The sequence below is a fragment of the Lissotriton helveticus genome, chromosome 6, assembly GCF_964261635.1.
Source record: "Lissotriton helveticus chromosome 6, aLisHel1.1, whole genome shotgun sequence".
Lineage (NCBI taxonomy): Eukaryota > Metazoa > Chordata > Amphibia > Caudata > Salamandridae > Lissotriton > Lissotriton helveticus.
In genome coordinates this window covers 548,193,801-548,215,488 of record NC_136067.1, presented here as the reverse complement: position 1 = coordinate 548,215,488, position 21,688 = coordinate 548,193,801, and positions in this window count along the sequence as shown.

Genomic DNA, 21,688 nt, shown 5'->3' with positions numbered 1-21,688 from the left:
CAAGTTTAGTTTTATTCTCTTCTCCATATAAAACAGGCACTGAAATGTGCATCTCAGTCCCAAGCAGTCCTAACCGCTCTATTAGTACGTTGTGCAGCAACCTCTAGACACGTGATGCTTTGCACTGCAGTTGAACCTGCCATTTATATTTTCCTCATTTTCTAAACCATTCTCTACTGCACACCCCATCTTCCTCACCATCTACACTTTGTTGTGAATGCTGTCTTGAAAGCCATTACTTTTAGATACATTTGATATTCTGTTTGCCCTTCATTTGTAGTGAGGAATTTTAGAAAGAGCAGGGAAGTAGAGGAAAAGGATGGTGACAATGGTAAATAAAAAGAAGACAAAAGTGAAATGTAAGGAGTAGGAAGCGGCAGATGTCGAAAAATGAAAAGGGAGAGTGGCAGGGAGCAGGAGAGGAGGCAGCGGCATGAAGAGATTACAGAGTGACCGCAGGGAATGAGGGCAGGAAAAAGGGTAGGTAAGAGGCAGGTGGTGGCTTATGGATGTTTTAATAGCAGTTGATATGCACTGCAGTGCATGGGAAGGTGAAAGCGGGCTTAAGCAGAAGAGCAAAAGCCAACTAATAAATATGTTACATTTCAAGTTTTGTCTGCACACCAAGCTTGAGCTTTAAAATCCACTCTATGCAGACACTCAAAAATGGCAAGATATCTGGTCTGTGTCACAGTAGCAGTAGTGTTAACCCACAGGATGACACTTGCTGGTTTCAAATTGGTATAGAGTTGTAGAAGGTGAAGCAGGCACCAGCTGACTGCAAAAACTGGATCAGCTTGAGGAATACCAGCAAGGCCCAGCAATTGCCCAGCCAATATGCATTTAAAGTGAGTCTTTTAAATGTATGTGTGTCTCAGATCTAGAGCATGGGAAACTGCCCCCTCCATATCAAGGTTTTCCAAGCACCTGCTTTCACTTACAGAGATGTGAAAATTGATTGTCGAGCTGTCTGGGGCATACCATGCTGCTGCAGCAGTAAGCTTCAGTAGGTACAGTGCCAGGCCCTTTCCATGCACAGTACCAAGCTGATCAACCTCATAATTCTGTTATTTGTCCGTCCACACAACACACAGGGGAACAGGCACACTCGTGCCTTCTGTGAAATGGACTATGATAGGTTAGCACCCTGTATTCCTCAACAAGTCATAATGGAATATTGCACTCATTTGTGTCCCTTCTGTGGTCTGGATGCCCTGCAATAGCCAAACGTACCTTAAAAACTGTATTTGAGATAGAGGAGCACAGTGAGGCCTGCTCTGCAGCACTGCCCGTTTATTGACTGTTAGAGTAACTGCATGACATGACATAATTGTCAAGCCAATACTGCATGAGAGTCTCTCAAGCAACATCAGTGCCTTGGCAGTAGCTGGCCTTGCTTCTGAGATAGAACAGAAAGTCAGGGCTATTTTATTCAGAGGATCTGGACTGCTGCCTTTGGACCATTTTTTAAAAGACTGTGTCCACACTAACACATAGTGTCACTAGAATTATGTAATTCTGTGACCCCAGTCTTTTTTTGCATCATTATGGATCTGCATTTGCCACATATTGCAGATTTTAGCAGTAAAAGGTGTTTCCATCTCAAACTGATCAAAAGTTGCTGAAAATGCAGTGACTTATGCAAAGGTTGACTGGCTATCATCATTTGTTTATTTCTGTATTTGGGTGGTAAGCTAGTACGAGTGAAGTTAAACCAAAGCTCAGATGCGTAAAAATGATGAACTAATTAAGTAATACTATCACAAAATATGCCATATTGCACTGCATAGTATCCCTATTCTTGCTTCATAATTTAGTCAACCCTGCAGTGTAATTGTGTCATTCCCTGTCGCACAATTAGAGTGGTGCTGTTAATAAGTGTCATCCTCCACCAGCAACCACAAAAAAAGTACTGCCCATAACAGTATTTGCTACTACCACTTTGCAGGGTCTAATATTTTAGCCACTACTTGGATTTGTTTTACAAGAAAAACCACAAAACCCCTCCGCCCCAACAAAATGCTAGATGCGATCCACTGGCAGAAAAGTCTGAACTCTCTTGTGGACACTGCACCACTGCAAACGAGTTTCAAAAGGAAACTATTCTCATCTTCATTGCATTTATATAGTTATTGATACCGCTCCTTGAGTGTAAGAATCTCCATAAATATATGCAATCGCACAGCATACACTTTGTCATTTTCTGCCTTGTTTTCTTAGAATCAAAGAGTATCAGTCAAGTTGGGGAGAGGGCAGAGATCACCTTTAAAGTGTAGATGGTCTCGCTCATGCCCATGCTAATAGGCATTCATTAGCTCTCCAATAACACAATAGGGAAGGTTCAAACACTTTGCCCTGCACAGCAAGAGCCCCCAGCATGATATCTGCCGTCCGCTTCCTAGGATTTTGAAAATCATCAGTAACCTCCACCCCTTCCTGAGAAAACATTTCATACCAGAAGTAGACACTAAACCTATGTTTTTAAAGAAAATTAATGGTCTTTTCTAAGGCCGCTTTCCAAACAGAGCCCCAAGCCGAGCTGTGCATGGCCGGGCTTTCACTGAGACAAGTACCCACGAAGATGCAGCCCAGGCTATGACCCAAGATGGGGGAAGGTGGGGGAGGGGTTGAAGACCCTATTAACCCATTGGGCATTGCACTCCTGGTCCAACTAGGTAGAGTACAATGTTGTATTTTCCTATCATTTGGATTCGATTTTTGCATGCTGTTTTGTGAATGATGCACTTTATAACCATGTCCACTTGTAGGAAGCTTCACTTGCCTCTGTACTGTTCCCAATTAGCTCACATATATAGTGCTCAAATACTCAGCTATATGTTAAGCCTATAATAGAATTTGTCTTTGTTTCCAGTGAAGTCTTTCCTATTGTAGGCTTTGACTAGGATGGAGTTTGATCATTAGATTAGACAATTAATCTGTCCCCGGAAAACCCTTTTGGTGGTAGTTTTGGGTAATGTTCCCCCATGGACAAATTCTTCTCCTGAATCCTATAACGAAAAATAAAACGGCTTACTGGCATAACCTGCACTACAACATTAGTATGGAGATTTTTGACTAAATTATTATGGTCCGGAGGGTTAGCAGGTTAGGACCAGATAGTAAGAGCTGGGCAGAGGATTGTGTCGTGATGTCCTGGCCACCATGAGCTCACCTAGGTCTTCTAGACCAACTAGTATTCAAACACTCCCTCTAGGTTTTGTTTACAAGCCTGATAAGAACTGCCTTTCTTTGAGGCACCAGATGTTGAAAGGGCAGGATTCCAGGGGTAGCTTGCCTTCGGCCCAGCTGATGCCCCAACCCTGGGTTTACCTAATAGATTTATGCCACTGAGTGACCTTGAGTAGTGTGACTGACTAAGTACCCCATTCTCATCTCCACCACCTCCTAGGCTTACTTCACCCCAGTGGTCAACCTGGTTAGTAACTTGTGTGATCTGACGCTGTTATCCTGGAGTATTGCGGAGGTATTGGTCAAGTTAAATGACCTGGATAAGGGGCAGTTTGTTACGTCTTACCAAACCCTTTGCCTTCAGGAATCCTTGGAGGAGAAAAATACCATCTTTTTAGAAGGATATAAGACCGATTTTTCCCCCACTGTGCCTTCAGTGGCAGGGAGGGCTTGGGGGGCTGGATAACTTTTGTTGCAGTGGAATTATGTGGGTATGTAAAGCATCTGTATTGGGGCCGGTATATATTGCATGGTAGTATTGGTTAACTTTTAGAACTCAAAGGCACGTTCTGATGGGGTCTCCAGCCTCCATTGTTTAGGTTCTGCTATTGATTCTCTGATGGAGCATGGTCTTGGAAGGAAGATGATAATACAAGCTGGGGATTTTAATTGTCACTTATTTGATGGCCTGTTAGCGTCGGCCCCACCAACTCCAGAGGCACATTGGATGAGGGACTCCGTACGGCTCACACCAAGGGTAGTTGGGAGCATAACTCGATAGGTACTCACAACCACATTTATCACACTACAGAGGCTAGTTTGCTGCCCCAATCCACTCATTTTTGCTTGTTTCACAGTTTGATATCATCCATAGCCCTCTTAGTGATCACAAAGGTAATCACAGCCCCCTGTCTCTAGTCATTGATAGCGTAACTGTGGCAAGGCCCTGGGCCGAGATACAAAGGGGGCTTTCCCTTGTCGATCAAGGCAGGAGACTCAAATGGTCCCAGGGGGAGCCATTGCAATATAAAGAGTCCCTTTTCTCACGCTGCAATCAGTAGTTAGCCTCTTCATGAACCCAGGTGCCCCGGATAGGGCTGTTCTGTCAGCATTTGTGGATATTGATCAGAATGCATTAGCATTACTGATGGCTCCCTTTGACAAGCACTTGGTGGCTCTTAAGCATGTTCCCAAATACAGAGACTTGCTTGTCTCTTGTTGGTTGACATACAAAAAGATCTTAGCCAAACGTAAATCCATGTAGTGGGAAAGTGCTTGGGAGGAGTTAGGCCAGGCTTATGATCTTAGAGATAGCTCTCTTTTTTGGAGAGTGATAAATAGGCATTGTCTTGTGGAGGGAACTGGACCGGTAATTTGTCATCATATCTCTGAGCTACAATGGATTGGTAATTTTAAGGGTATGTATAATTTTAGATCAGATGGTGCTGGATGGACAAAGCAGGAGCTGTAAAGAATAGGAACAGGGTGGCTTTCACATTAGATGAAGTCTCCCAGGGCATTTGCGCACTCTTGCATAATAAAGGTCCTTGAACTTTTTCTATCCCCTCTGACTTGTTCATGGATAATGTGGAGATTTGGGGACCAGTCCTGACTCTGTTGCTGAATGCTGTTGCCTGGATGGGGTCTCTGCCCTCATGGTCTGTACGCTTATTGTGCTGGTTTTTAAGAAGGGGGATATGGACAACCACCAGTGTTACCGCCCTATCTCATTGATAGATACTGTAGTTAAGGGTAAAGGGATGGTCATTTTGAACAGGTTAATGGCATGAGCCGATACCAATGAGATATTCTCAGAGGTTCAATATGGCTTCAGACCCAGCAGGGTGAGATCTGATCAATGTTTGTATTTATACCTCATCATCAGCAAGTACACCATCACCCACCAGAATCACCCCACTTGGAATTCATGGATCTCATGTCTACCTATTGATAGGGTTATCCTCATGAAGCTGTGGCGACTACTTCAGGGGATATGGGTGGATTTGAATATCATGGCTTTATCGTCAGACCTGCAATCTGGCACCATGGCCTCAGTGGGGTTCTTGCAAGGCGCAGACTGCACTTGACCTTTTCCCAGAAGTAGGGGTGTTCACCAGGGGTGCATTCTTACTCCATTCTTTAATTTAGTTTTAGTTGTTTTTTAATTTATAAAGCAGCCGAATCACCCGATCAGGGTATCTCCGCACTAGGACTGCCATAGTCAACCAAGGAGAGACAAATCAGAACAGTGTAGTTTTCAGCAGCTTCCTAAACACCAGATAGTCCATTCATTGATGTAAATGGATAGGGAGTTGATTACATAGAGTGGGGCTAGGTGGTAAAAAGCGTTGCCACCCAAGCGTTTTTTTTTAAAGCGCGGAACATGGAGTAGTGCTTCAGACCCAGCAGATCTTAAATTTGAAGGGCTCGCCTTTGCACACGAAGGTCTTTCCGCCACAGTGTCATTGTTAAAACAGAGATACAGGTGGCCATGCATGAGGAAACAGACCAGAAACTATGTTTTGGAATGTGAAATCTGCCAAAAGATCAAGGTTTCAACTGTGAAACGCCCGGCGCAGACGCCCCTTCTAATTTCAGATAAACCATTAGCATTCGTTTACCTGGACCACTGTGGCCCCTTAAAAAGCGATGGCAACTATAAATATATCAGGGTCACAGTGGATTCATGCTCAAGATTCATTTGGATGTGGCCTCAGCGCTTGGCTGATGCCGGAACTGTTATAAAAGTTTTGCGAGTCTTTATCGGCACATATGCAATCGGCACGCTACATTCTGACTAGGGTCCTGCGTTTAGCTCTCGAGCTTACAAAAAGGCCATGTCCAATCTGGGCATTGTATTGTGATACTCAAGTCCATTCCATCCTGAGGGAAATTCTGTAGTGGAAAGAAAAAACCGGGACATAAAGCAATCTATAATAGCTAGGGTATTAGGTGTGGGTGACGGGTGGGTCAAACATCTAATAAGTGTCCAACGTAGTTTAAGCAATCTGCCAAGAAATTCTCTGGGTGGAATCACCCATATGAAATCCTTTTTGGTACTAGAATGATTGTCGAAGACCTTGATCGTCATACTTCAGTGGTAGAACAAAAACCCTTTGATATCAAAGAATGTTGGCTGTTTTGCATGACTTACATGAACAAGAAGTAGACTAAGCAACACATTACAGAATCCAACGACCACTGAAGAAAAAACACCTGTCCCAGCAAAGCCTGTCTGGAATCCAAAGATTGGGGATCTAGTCAGAGAAAAGATCGCGGACAAGAAGGAATTTGGGGCTTCTTACAGAAAACCAGTACCAGTGCTAGCAATCCACGGATCAAGAACAGTGTTACTGCTGCCCCTTGCTGGAAGAAACGAGAACCAGCTTGTATCAATCGACCTGGTAAAACCACATCATGTTGCCAATTATAAGTAGTAGGCCCAGTGGACTCCAAAAATGTAGCATACGACAAAATCTTGCCACTATCCAAGAGGTTCAAACTGAGAGACTCAGCACCTTTGAAGAATCTGCAGTAAGAAAAGAAGGACTATGCAACAAAGCAATGGAACTTGTGCCTCTTGAAACCCAAATAACAGTTCGTCAAGACACTCCTGTCTACAGTGATATAGCCTCTGCCTATACTAACATGACAAGGGAACAAGCAGCTCCAGCGATTTCAAATAATCCGGATGCAATACCAACAATTGACAGAACTGCCTCTGGCTATTTCATCAACTTTGATACGTGAGCCCGAAACAACGGCAGCAAATAAAACTTTCAAAGACCAAGTAACAGAACTTTTTAAGCAACTAGATAAGACTTATCTGGTTTCACCAATGGTTGAATTTTGGATTGTGTTAGGTGTACTTTTTCTCCTACTTTGGCTCATTCTTGTTTTAAGTTTGGGAAAGCTGATAGATGGAAAATATAGTAAAATGGACACAGCAAGTAAGTACATCAACTTGCTCCTGAAGCCACACAAACCATCTCATCATGAACAAAGAGACCTGTCATCAGTGAACATCACAGCCGTTCCTATTCCTGGTGGTATAGCATGGGACAGAACTGATTATGGCATTTATGGTCCGGCCCAGCTGTCGAAGATTCCTCACCAATTTAAGGTTTCCTTGAGTGACTTTGTTTCACCCAGCACATTTTCTGATGATTGGGACTTTGAGACTGTTAATAATATGATGTCAGATTTAGAGATGTCTGCAAAATTTACAAACTATGAATATTTAGAAGGTTCATCAGATTATGAACAAATGTATTGTTACAATCACTATGGTCATCATTACTTGCACAAATCTGCAAACCCTTGAAATGTTTATACTTATAATCAATGGGAACTTTGTCCAACGCCACCAAAGGATAGCTCAAAAACATTCTATGAAAAATTCCCGTACTTCTCAGGTTTTAATACCACAAATCCGGAAACATTTTACTTTAAAAATGTTAATAAGACAGGAATTAAAAGTATGATAACAAATAAAAAGCACATTTATTCAGGAGCCTTTTATGCCCAGCTGTCCTCATTAGGTTTTGAATTTTGGAGTGACAACATAGAAACAAAAACTGTCTGGGGCTCAAACGACTGTCAAGTGCAGGGATTAGAAGCGTTATTCCAAGCCTGCATTATTCCTGAGCAGATAATGCTTTTGAATGACACTGTTCAACAAACATCCTGTCTTGTCCTATCCAAGATAAAATACTTAAACAAACCGTCTATACCTACACCTACACCTGATAGTAAAAACACTTCAGAGGGAGGGGTCGACGTAAAAACGATTTGACTTAAAAACAGAACTGATCCTGATTCGAAAAAATGGTTAATCTGGCCCACAGACACAAATAACTGTCAAGATTCCTGAACAAGACACAAGGGTTTACAGTAACAATGCCAGATCCAAGATATGTCTAGAGACAACATCCAGGGATAGTAACAACATACAGTGTAGGAAAACTGTGCATTGAGTGGCTACAGAAATCTACACTTACAGAGGTTAAACAACACTTAACTTTACTTAAAGATGGCGTTGATTTGAGAGACTTCTTAGTAGGTCCTGCGAAACAGCGTCTTAAACGTTTCATATATGCCGGTATTTATGCTGCTTATAACGAAGCATGGAAAGTCACGCAAATGGAAACTGCAGAAAGAATACGGGAAATTGATCGTATTAATTTAGAGAAAGCTCTCTCTGTAGTTGATAATGGGTTAACGACTCTGTCATCCAGAACTTATTCTTTGGACAGCATTGTATCCTCTGCCATAGACATAATGGAACAGGACTTGCTCAAGTTACAACATGGACAGTCGCAATTGCGTTCTATAATGCTGCTAGGCTGGACGTTTCAAAATCTTAATTCAGGCTATGTGCCTTCGGCGTCTAATCAACACGACGTCATTGTTTACTGGATTTAACCTTACAGATAAACAAATCTCTTTTGCACAAAGGGTAGCAGACTATACAGCACTGAGCATAGAAAAACTGAAAAGATTGCTATTGACTGTTTCTGAGAAACCAGCCATAGAATGGATAATACATGGCACCATTACGTTGCCAGTGCCGATTTTCTAGAGACAGTATTGCTTGAAACACATACCAGCAAGCCTGTATGAAAGGTTGGGTAAAAAATACATTAAGTCAACCTGGGATTTACCATACACACACAAATGTTGTAGTGGGGGAAAATAAGTATTTCTTAGTGGTACACATTGTAACCGCACACTAAGCGGTACACTTTTATGTCAGGGTATTAATTTACACGGAGCCTATGATGGTTCTTCGACCAACTTATCCTGCCACCAGCAAGGTTCTCCGGCAGCAGTGATAGATCCAATTTTTAGGCAGCTTTCCAATGGGAGCTACATAATGTTGAATGATCACAGCTGTTGTGGAATGATGCCATGAATGGCCTATCTCATAAGTGTGCCAGCCAGGGTCACTTGTTGTATGCAAGTATTGTTTCCTAAAGCAAAGACAGATGGGTAGTCGCTGCTATGGCCTTCACTGAACACCTCTTCTATTCAAATTGATACTTTAAGCAGAATGAAAGCCATTCTTTTACAAAAAACTGTGCCACTGACCTCGTCCAAAGAGACATATGATCTGTAAGTTGCAAGGTCCTCTGCAGAGATACATTCCCTTTTTATCCACAAACTGTCCAATACATTTTGTAGAAATGTTAGGTCGTATCTTAAACATGTCTGATACCAGTGGTATTGTACATGTATTTAAGACACTTTTTTCAGGACTGTTAGCACCTTTTGAAGTAGTCCTCAGCATATTTCTTAACTTCGTGCACTTGGTGTTTGGCGGACTGCCTCTCGTTTTGGGACTCGCAGCAGGAATATTATTTTTACTACTTCTGCTTCGATATGGCAAGCCAATCAACCAATGACACCCAGATTATCATCGAGAACGCTCTCCGGGTAATGAAGTGTTGTGAGCGCATAATCCAAATTTTGGGCTTGGCTCATTTAAGAGATCTGAAAACCACATGGTTTCTATCATTCAGACCAATCTGGCAAGATTGCATCTTACCTGTTCTACGATGCCTGCTATGCGGAGAAGAATGCATGCTAGACACTTCCATCAGCACTGGCAACGGATGTTGACGCTCTGCTTGGTTCAGTAACGGCTCATGCATTGTGTTGTCCCCAACGGCTAGCAATCCTGATGACGGCATTCATGGAGGTCGCACCCGCACAACCAGCTGACGGTGAGATACGTGGACAAACAGGCGCACAGGTACCATCTACTACAAACATTGCTAATGCGACTGATGCTGACGGCGATGCTTCTCATCTGTGTACAATTGATCTGCTTAACGAGGTAGTCCAACTTTCACCTACAGTAGTAGACAAATTCTTTTCAAACTTAGAAGATTTGATGTTTTCTCCAAACAATGACAGTGATTTTTGAGTTGGCACGCAGCGTTGTGCTGTACTCTGAATTCGACCTTCATTTTTCAAAACAAAACTTCTAACTTTAGAACTCTATTTTTCTTCGATTTAACTTTTCCAAATGTAACTTTTTTTTTTCCTGGAAAACTCGGCTTCAGCAGTCAGGGACATCTCCTTTCTTGAATATTGATTTGTCCTAGAAATCATGGCGTTTTCAAAGAACTAACAATCCCTTGGGGTACTTTGGTGACGTTATTATGTCCAACTTTACGTCAAACTAGGCACCTTTAAGGTATAAATATGCCTACACTTGCCCTAGCAAACACATGGTGTTTTGGAGTAGTTTGACTATCTACTTGCCCGACGCAGCGCGCTACAGCAAGTGCAGAAGGAAGCCGTTCCTCCAGCTGATGCACTGACAGAGAGGCTGCCTTCCTCTTGCTGAGAATCCAGCTCCAGTGGTTCCAAGCTCCCCGTGCGGGGTGTTGGGAAATCGAGTCCGGAGACAGAGATACCAGACATCCTTCATTCTAAAAACTAAGGTACGGAGCTGATTAGATGCTTGGAGAAATCTTGGATAGATTCTTGACAAAGAAACTAAACACATACTTACTTCTTCCCTCGTACTAGACTTAGGTTAGGTACATCGGTGTAGGTGTGTTTTAGAAGCACCAGTTGAGTACTTTTAGTCTTTGTTATTTATGTATGTATTTTATGGCTTAGAAACCATACCATGCTTTTACAGTATTATTTTATAATACTCTTCTTGCTGTACGCATTATACTTTACAGCCAGTATTACGATTGTAGCAGTTAATTTCTTCAGCATGAGAAAGAAGACTGTTCAATAAATACTTTTATTGAAAACGCCCATCTCTCAATTTCTCTGCACCTCTGATGAAACGAAGCATGCACGATTGACTGAGTTAAATATCTATCTATTGTTTCCACGACTCTGAAGATATCTTTTATCTTGGGGAAACATAGTTGTCATGTTTATGTGGTTGTCAGAAACTAATCCCTTCTTGTATATTCAAGAACATTTCTAGTGACCTCTGAGCTAGCTGGCACTCACAATTAAGTCTAATATATTCGATAGAGACCTAGTTGACCTAAGTCCTACGTCACATCTATTGGATATATTATTCCAATGCGCAGAGCAATTGGGAATATAGGAACTACTCTACAACAGGAAAAATAGCACACCAATGTACAGAAACAGAGTACTTTTTAATTAATTATTTGACACCAAAATGACAAATATTCAACAAGCAGAACCAGAGTTATGAATTTGTAAAGTCTTTAGTATAAACTATGGTTGACCGCAATGGAATATGATTCCAATATAAGAAGTGGATTGGGCCTGGTCAGTGCTTACTTTTAGACTTAGAAGAATTTTCAAGAAAAATGTTCTGTGAAGGTAAAGTTCAGAGGTGCAAGGCTAAAGGTATTGTCCCAGGAGGGAGCATCATAGTTGTGAGCCTTGATTTGAAGCTACTTTGAATATTTCTTCGTTCGGGTCTAGTCTCCTTTTTGGAAGTCGAAAATCTGTAGGAGACTACAGTCGAAGACAGTTCCAGGGAATTGAATACTACATTGGTGAAGAATTGCAGGACAGGATTTGCTGCATCAGAGAAGAACATAGTGGGACCAGTTGCAAAGTCAGGTCAACCAGCGATGCATCTTTGACGGATTGACGAGCAGGTTAGTCCCGGTCTCATCTTGATTCTTAGAGCATTTTGTAGCTAAAACTTTCTCAGGTTTGGATTTTGTGTATCTGGGCACCCTATGCAACTCAACCAAATGTCATGATTGGTGGACCACTACTTGGGATTTCAGGACTTACTCAGGCTCGGCTCAGGTTTGGGTTCAAGATAGTCAGAGCCTTTTACATCCCTGTGGCACTGAACAGGAGGCCCGCAAATTAGCCTGTGGAGTCACTCGGGTAGTTCTGGGTTCAGGTGAACATACAGGGCTCAAATGGCAGGGCTTGTCTCTGAGGGTTCAAGGCATACTCCAGGCTCCAAATCAGTCTTTTTCTTAACAGCAACGCAGTCCTGCAGAGAGCAAAGCTGGTCACAGCAGCACGCAGTCCTCAGAGAGTCCTTCTGTAGGTCCAGCAAGCACACTGAAGAGTGGGATTAAGGGCCCTATTTTTGTACCCAGTTCCCAGAGATTTCTACTTTGGTGTACATGTACATTCCTGACAACCCAGCCCCTCCCCTGCCCTGGCTCCAAGCTCTCTGCAGTGACAATGTGGAGGTGCTAAACCTTTTGCGTGAAGGCAAAGCACAGCCTTTTCAGTTGCAAGAAGGGCCCTGCTCAGCTCTGCCCCCAAACTGCCAGCAGATGGCCCATTCAGGTACACCTAATCCCTCTATTGTGTGACTGTCTTGGAGGAATTCACAAAGTCTGTCAATTACACCTAGTTATGTGACCCAGGGGGCTGCAGGCACCAAATAGCTAAAGGCAGGGAAATGAAAGCTTTCTAATAGTGTTAGTTTCACTATTGTAATTAGACATCTGACTTTAGCATTAAAGAAGATTTTTCATTACCATGACCTGACTACCTGGTTCCAATCAATATTTAGCACTTATCAAATTTAATAAGGCAACTCAATGTTTTCCTATGGCACAAGTAGGCCTCACAGTAGTAAAACACAAATTTAGGAGCTTTTCACTACCAGGACATGTAAAATATAAAGGTGCATGTTCCAACCCATTAATTACTAAGCATCTTTCCCTACGGGCTCCCTAGAACCTACCTTACAAGTGCCTTATGTGCATTGAAAGGAGAGAATAAGGCTTGTGAAGTGGGGTTCTTTTGCCAAGTTGAATTGGCAGTAGAAAAGTGCATTCAGGCTACAAAGCAGGGCTGAGACATATTTTAAGATGCTACTTAAGTGGGTGGCACAATAAATGCTGCAGCATTTACTTTACGTACCCTGAGTATATGGTATAACACTCTACAAGGGACTTATACAAAATTTAAATATGCCCATCAAGTGTAAACCAATTAAACCATGTTTAGACAAGTGAGCAGAAGAACTTTAATACTGGTTGGCATTGGTAAAGGACACATTATACCTCTTGTTCCTCTTGATCTATTTTTAAGATAGTTGGTATATTTTTACTTGTTACATAGTTTGCTATTTTTTAAATTGGTTTGTTAATTTTTATGTAGTGTTTTGTTTACTTTAAATTGTTGCTATTATTTGTATTTAGCACACACTTCTTTGGGGATTGACTGCTGTTTGTTTCATAGCTACAAAGGGGTGAACAGAGATCCTTCTAGAACTGTTCTTTTATATAGCCAGGGTGAGGGTATTATGTCTCTTGGGGTGCCTCCCTCCGGAATTAATAACCACATTGCTGCAAGAGTTTTTTTTGTATGGAATAGTTGTTCTAGGTTTCTGCATGAAGCCTGACTGTTGGTTTTAGAAGTCAAAGAGAAATTTCCTGGTACCCGTGAGGGCTGATTTGGTTCATGTAGTGGAATATATGGAGCTGTACTCAAGGGAGGAATCGTTCAGCAAATTTAGACCTCAGTAAATCCCTCTGCAAGACATATTTTCTGACAGCAATAATATAGTAAGATCAGACTGCCTCTAAAGGAGAAGTGATAGTGAGGGACATGGCTGATTTGCCCTGTCAATAACATATTAACATTGCACTGAGTATTTGGCTGAGCGTCCTCCTGTCCCACAAAGTTCGGCGATTTCAGTTATAATGGATGTGATCATCCAGAAAGGTACTCTGCGACTAGCATGGAGTTTCAGGTGTGAAGGGCGGTTCTGAGGGTATAGAGTTTGGCATCAATTGAATGATATCAAACTTAGGGGCATATTATCAACAAGTAGCGATATTTATCGCTAAATAGGCTTAGCGACGATTTTTTTATCGCTGAGCATCGCTGGAATTTATCTCTGAGATAACGTGCTATTAGCAACGTTTATCTCCAAAGCGATAACTTTTCTGGCGATAGCGGCAAAATGCATTAATATCGCTGAGAATACAGCGATATTCACGCATTAGCGACGAAATGCTCTTAGCCATGTTATCCACCTCCCATTGGATAACATGGCTTAGACCTGGTCTGGGCAGGTGTTAGTATTTGGAGATATTCGCGCTTAGCGAATATTTCCATCGCTACGCCTGCCTTGCTAATAGGTGATAGCGATGTTAACGACTGTTTTCAGTCGCTAACAGTTTGGGTACGGCCACTTTGCATGTCATTAGCGATAAATATCGGTAACATGCAAAGCGGGCCCCAAACCACTCGCTATCACCTAAAAGCTGTCGCTAACTGCTGTTAGCAACAGCTTGCTAATAGGGCTAAAGCGGTGAAAATTCCCTATCGCCACCCTTGATAATATGCCCGTAGTCTTTTTTGTTACCCTTGATCAACATCATTTGTTTAGAAAAGAGTGGTCAGGTCAAGCCTTATGAATTTCCCTTTCCAAGATGGTATTCAGTCCAGAGATTTAGACCTGAGGGTCCCAATTTAAGATTATGTCAAATATTTTCCTGTAATGTGAGTTTCTGTTACAGTTATTATAAGGAGGCATGAACCTGTTCATCAAAGTGCATTTTTTCCTTATTTCTTGTTGAGTTCTTCACCCAATAGTTTCTAATTCTGTCCCTGGTTTTTGCATACTTATCAACTTCTGCATAATTATGTTCAATCAAGACCTTCAAGATGAATGAGGGTGCCTTTATTGTCTTTTTTTTATGTACTGTGACTCTTATAATCAGACACTTGACATCGTTTAAATGTACTATAAGATGCAAGGTGGCTATTGGGAGGAGCCACCCTTTCGTGAAAACCGTCCAGTCCTTGACAAAAAGAAAAGATTATTTTTCTGCCTGTTATTGTCCTCATCTAGGTACTGGAGGGCACTGCCCTTAGTCCTGGCTTATGTTACTGCGCTTAAGGACTTGTTCTATCTCTGTTATAACCAGTTTGTTCATCTGACTTCTGGCCACAGTTAGGTTCCAGAGTAATATTGACACCCTCCCTGATCAGATGTAGAAGTAGTCGCTGGAAGCTGTTCCCCATCAGGATGGTATGAAAACCTACAGACAGCCATGTCCTACAGATTCCTGCTTCATTTCTAGTGTTGAAAACACACTTGTTGATTACACTGGAATCTGCTGTGTGGCTTATTTCCCCAAAGTTGTGCAAGCTTTGTGTGCCATCTAAAGGTACTTGTGATGTATTGGAACATGTTATGTGTGTTGATGTCATGTGGAATGTAGAAGGACTGTGAGGCAGGTTAACCCTGGCTGCAGTTGCTGAGGATGGATGGATAGATGGAACCCCTTATGAGCAATAAACCTGCACTTGAAACTATCTACCTGTCTCTTGGATTTGTGTACAAAGGCCAGCTTCTCACACTACTGAAGAGAAACCAACATGAATCAAAGAACATTGAATCAGACAAAATCTCCTGTTAAATGGTTTGCTAGGAGGACATTTATGCACCTAGTTCAAGTGAACAAAACTCTATGTTGGACCCGGCATCCTTAGGGTCGTCTTCCCCTGATGTATTGCTTTTTGCCTCCAATGTTTACTGATTCTTTTTGGTGGCCTTAGGAATCTGAACACTTTACCACTGCTGACCAGTGATAAAGTGCAAGGGCTTCTCCCCTAAACACGATAACATTGCATGTTTATTGTACTGATAGGCCCCTTGTAAAGTGGTATACCATACATCCAGGGCCTGTATTTTAAATGTGACTAGTGGGCTGCAGCACTGATTGCATCATCCACACAAGTAGTCTTTCAAACCTGTCTTAGACCTACCACTGTTGTCCTGTGAGAGCAGTTTACTGCTACTTAAATTAAGGTAGGCCCTAAGTGACCCTACAGGCAGGGTGCTATGTAAGTGAAAGGTAGGACATATACCTTTATGTTTTGCATGTCCTGGTAGTGACAACCCGCCTATTTCATTTTTCACTACTGTAAGGCCTACCCCTCATATAGGCCAGCATTGGAATTCCTAAATATACTTTTTAATCTGCAATTCCGGATCAGAGAGAAATTAAATTAAAATGAAATCCAGTATTTGTAAAGTGCATAATTACCGGAGGGTGTCAAGGCGCTGGGGGCCGTCGGGAAGATTAAGCGAGCTATTGCCCAGAGTCACATGGTGCTGGGCAAACTTGCTGCTGATCGAACCATGAACTCGTGGTCCGGAGTCAGGCACCCTGGCCGCTGCGCCACTCCTCTTCCACTGGGAGGAGTAACTTTTTCATGTTTGATATGTTTGGAATGGTAATGATAAATCCCCCTTACTGGTGAAGTTAGATTTAACATTACTGTATTAGAAATGCCACTTTTAGAAAGAGAACTGATAAATGGGTTATTCTAGCTGTCACTTTTTGTTCTGTCTGTACTTAAAGAGAATCAGACCAATTACTGATTATGTTGGCCTTTGTATTTTTTCTTTTTGTAGAGCAATTGCCAATTTCTTTTTTGTCAGAGAAAAGGAAAACCACTATCAATTGTTTCAATATGTGCATGCAAAATGATTGAATAATTGTGACAAAACTTTCTAAGTGACAAACATGAATACAATTCAAATGCAGAGAAAACATAAACTATAACAATGCATGTATCAGATTGGTTGCAGGGATAAATTACAAAAATAAACCAGTCATCGATTAGCAAAGTGTAGCAGCAGTTGCCATCATAACTTATCCCCTAAAGGAACATAATCATGTGTTGATGTCCCAGGAGGTCTAAAGATGCTGACACGTTTCATGCCCCAATATAATTCACGGTGTTCTCTTCAGGCTGTGACTGGGTGTGTACTGTAAAACAATAGTGAAAAGGTTTTGATTAATTCCTGTAGTCCCCTTTTAAAAAATGTCATTGTATCACTGCTAAGTGATCAACAGTACATGCTCTATCTTGGTATTTTTCTCAAAAAGGTTGTAGAACAGTTAGTTCAAAGGCTTCAATCGAATGTTGGGTCTCTGTTTTGCGTGGTTTCTGCTGTTTACTCTGCAATTAAAGTAAACAGCAGAGGTATATTTTTAGTGAAATTCTACTTGATACTTTGTTGCAGCTTGTTCCATAAAGGAAGGCTGTGTCACTCTGTTAGTTCATGGTGGTTTCATGCAAGGTTTTGGGGATCTTTTCAAAATAAATGTGCCCGAAGGAAAGTGTTTGTGAAACTTACTTTCAGGCAGCCCTGTTGCCAACGTTGCTTTCACTGTTAATTCCAGGGATTCTATCAGATGTTTAATCACTGTGTTATTATATATATATATATATATATTACCTACTGGCGGTCGCCAGTAGGTATATATAGTTAGGATTTTTTCCCTATGGGTTTTTTGAAAATTCTATGTCTAATAACTTTGGCGTTTGTGGACGGAATTGGCTGAAATTTTCTGGAAAATGGAACATTTTGTTTCTGAGCAGCCCCTGGAAATTTGGGGGGGGGGTTCGTCCAGGGGGGGCCGAGAAAAAAGGGGGGTCCCAAAACGTGTTTTTAACATTGAGTTTTCCATAGGGCGGTCTGTCGCACTTTTAGCCCGAACGGCTGAATGGATTTGCACGAAACTTGGCAAAATTGTAGAGACTGGTAGCCCGATGTGCCTTTTGTAGGTCTCAATATATGTGCTCCAGTGGATTTTGAGAAATTAACATTTAAAAAAAGATATATATCTGTAACAGCGGACTGGGCAGCTCCCGGTTCGCGGACCGGGGAGCGTACCAAAACTTCGCGTAGCGAAGCTGATTGGCTCTCCGGCGTCTGTAAACATTCCAAACAGTCCGGAGCGGCCGCCATCTTGTCTCTCGGTAGGATTGAGAGACAAGAGGAGGCCAAAACAAAAGGGGAAATAACCATAAGGGGGCATAGTAGATCCTCCCTGACCCCTTAGGTTTAATGTGGAGGCTTTAAAAGGGCCCCGCGGGGCAAAAAAAAAATAAATTTTTTTTTGTTTTTTTGCGTGGGTAGCGCCCGGTACGCGAACCGGGAAGCGTTCTGGGCAGCGTACTGCAATGAAAAATGAATGATAGACTTTTCAAATGCTGTATGTTAATTGATTGTTGTTTTTGTTGATTATTTTTTTATTTTTTTTATTTTTTAAGCATTTTTTATTGTGTTTCATAATTTATTAAACTTTCTAACATTTCATTGTCAGAAATTTCAAAATTATCATGGAATATACTTTGTAGTCTCTGAGGTTGTAAAATGTCCTCATTTGCAAGGAGGTTATCTACTGCTTGTACACATTGCAGTAGTTCTTGGTCCCAAGTTTCATCCATAAATTCAATCTCATTTGGATCAATGATTTCTGTGTTGGACTCTGGAAGGACAATTTCAAATGAAATTTTTTGTTCGCTTTCCATTTTCCCTGAAATTTGCATAAAAAAAATATATATTAGTAGAGGTAGGGCAATGTTGGGATTAATTTTAGATAGGCAGTTTTTAACAGTGAATTTATCTTTGGGCAGTGTATAGTATCAGAGTGATTGTATCTAAATTTATAAGTACTACAGAGGGATAGTATATAACTAACAGAAAAAGTTTGCCATATTAACTTAAAGTGCACAATATACTTCAGTTTTAAAAATAACAACTTACCTTTAAAAATAAGTTGAAGTTATTAATGAAAATCCTATTGAAATGTACACCAGGAAGTAGTAGTCAAAATGGCTGTGTTTCCTTCTCTTCCTTTATATATATTCGGGTACATAACCAATCAAATGTCAGGTAAAAAAAGTAGAAAATGAAAGTAACATTTTAATTGGTTGTGAATTCCAACACTTCAGATGTGTTTTGTGAAGTAATTTACCTCACGGTATTTAGAGAGGTCTACAGGCTAAATGGCTAAATGGAATTCCAATCAAATTTGTGAAAATGGTAGGGATTGGTATGTAGTATGAGCTAATCTATATTTGGTGAAATTATCTCAAGTGGCTTTTGTGTGAACTACTTTCCCACCTTTTTTGATGGTGCGCTTCCCAGGGAGCGACCCGGTACGCGAACCGTTGAGCGCCCCGGTTCGCGGACCTTAAGCGTTCCAGGAGTCCACCATTTTGTGTTTCGGTCGAATTAAGATACAAGATGGAGGGCAAATAATGTTCAGAATGGGTAGAAGGGGGCACGGTAGAGTTATCTTGACCCCCTAGGTTTTCTGAGGGTGGCTGAGGAGGCTTGTATGTGCGAAAAAAAAACATTTTTTTTAAAAATTTCGCGAGGTTAGCTCCCGGTACGCGTACCGGGTAGCGGCCCCGGTAGCGTATTTTGTTGAAAATTAGTGAAAAATGTTAGAGTTAAATAATAATTGTGAGTGATCAGATGTAGGGTAGCTCTGAGAAGAGCTTTTGGGTTTATGGTACATTTAGGTACTTATAAGTAGGTACCAATGCACATTCTTAAATTCAGAGTGAAAATTCTGTTGCCGTCATCTGAGAAGTGAACTCCATCTCCTCTGTAGATATCTTGCATGTAGTAACGCAAGTTATTGTTGTACAGGGAGCCCATTCCATGGTCTCTCATGTAAGCTGAAACAGATTTGTTTACATGCTTCCTCGATTTCTCAATTTGTGGACAAAATTGGTTGGACCACCTCCATTTCTGTCTTTGGCATATATTTGAATATACCAAGGCAGTCTGAGGAAAAAGTGCCATCAATTGCTCAAAGGTGTCCTTTAAAAGCATTTCCAGACCTACCCCAGTCAAAGTGCCCAAGTCATTACCTCCACAGTGCACAATTAACAGGTCAGGTTTGGGCAAATGCATAAAGGTTTTCACCAATGGTATCAATTGGTGACATTTTAATCCTCTGTGGCCAAACCACTTAATTTCCACATCTTGTAAATTGAGGTTAGGTAAATTCCTGCTTTCAACGTACCTTTGAGCCCAGTGAATATAACTATGACCAACAATCCAGACAGAAAACATGGTGAGAGAAAGTTCTCCTGCAGTCAGATGAAGTGTGGCAATGAAATGGCAGTTGAAAAAATGAGAGTTTGAAATGAAAAAAACTGTGGAGTTTCTGTGTTCATGAAGCAGTAACAGTGATTGGTGGATTTTGATTGCTGAAAACAAAAAGTTAGGGTGCACGGATGTGTTCTTTGAAAGATGTATTTTGAGTGGTCAATAAAAAGTCATTAAATGAAAGAATGCACTGGATATGCAGGTGCACTGAGAGTTCAGAGTTCAATTGCAACATTGTTGTGTGAACTTGCAAACAACAGAGTTCTTCCAGGAGGTGGTTGCCATGCAGATAAAGCAGAAAGGGCAGAGGGGGGATGGGTTTTCATTTGAAAAAAGTGAGGGAAGACTTTTGATTGGGTGACATGAGAGATATGTGTGAAGAATTACAGCATTTCTGTGCTTTTCATAGCTGCAGACTCTGGAGTGCATACCTTTTGCTCTGCTGCAGACAAATTGGTGTGTTTCTGAGACTGTTTTCAAACTCAAAGTATTTGCTAAGGTGAGAAAATATTTCTTTACTTTAGATAGAGAATAGTGTGTTTTAAGGAGAAAATTATGATTTATGTGGCGCAAATTGCTTGTAAATATGCTCTCACATGTGTATGGAAAATATTGATTTTGAATGTTTGTGTTACATAGCCATGTTAAAAGTGACCCAACCATGCTGGAAAGGCAATCAAAAAATGCTTTCATGTGTTTTATTGACATTTTAAGTCATTTTCCCATGTGCAGTGTTTAGAAATTATGATTAGAAAATCGTTTTTGGGGAAAAGGAATTGTTTTTAAAATCATGACAAGGAGATAATGGTGTATACTTCTTTATAAGGCTATTGACTGTCCTTGATGTTATTTTTCTCATTTTAGTGTAAGACCTTTCTCTGTGGCGCAAATTGCTTGTAAATATGCTCCCACATGTGCATGGAAAATTTAGAGTTTGAATGTTTGTGTTACATAGCCATGTTAAAAGTGACCCTACCATGCAGGGAAGCCAATCAAAAAACGCATTTATGTGTCTTAAGGACATTTTAAGTCATTTTCCCATGTGCAGTTTTTAGAAATTATGATTTGAAAATCGTTTTTGGGGAAAAGGAATTGTTTTTAAAATCATGACAAGGACATAATGGTGTATGCTTCTTTATAAGGCAATTGACTGTCCCTGATGTTATTTTTCTCATTTTAGTGTAAGACCTTTCTCTGTGGCGCAAATTGCTTGTAAATATGCTTCCACGTGTGCATGGAAAATTTTGATTTTGAATTTTTGTGTTACATAGCCATGTTAAAAGTGACCCAACCATGCTCGAAAGGCAATCAAAAAACGCTTTCATGTGTTTTAATGACATTTTAAGTCATTTTCCCATGTGCAGTGTTTAGAAATTATGATTTGAAAAACGTTTTTGGGGAAAAGGAATTGTTTTTAAAATCATGACAAGGACATAATGGTGTATGCTTCTTTATAAGGCAATTGACTGTCCCTGATGTTATTTTTCTCATTTTAGTGTAAGACCTTTCTCTGTGGCGCAAATTGCTTGTAAATATGCTCCCACATGTGCATGGAAAATTTAGATTTTGAATGTTTGTGTTACATAGTCATGTTAAAAGTGACCCTACCATGCAGGAAAGCCAATCAAA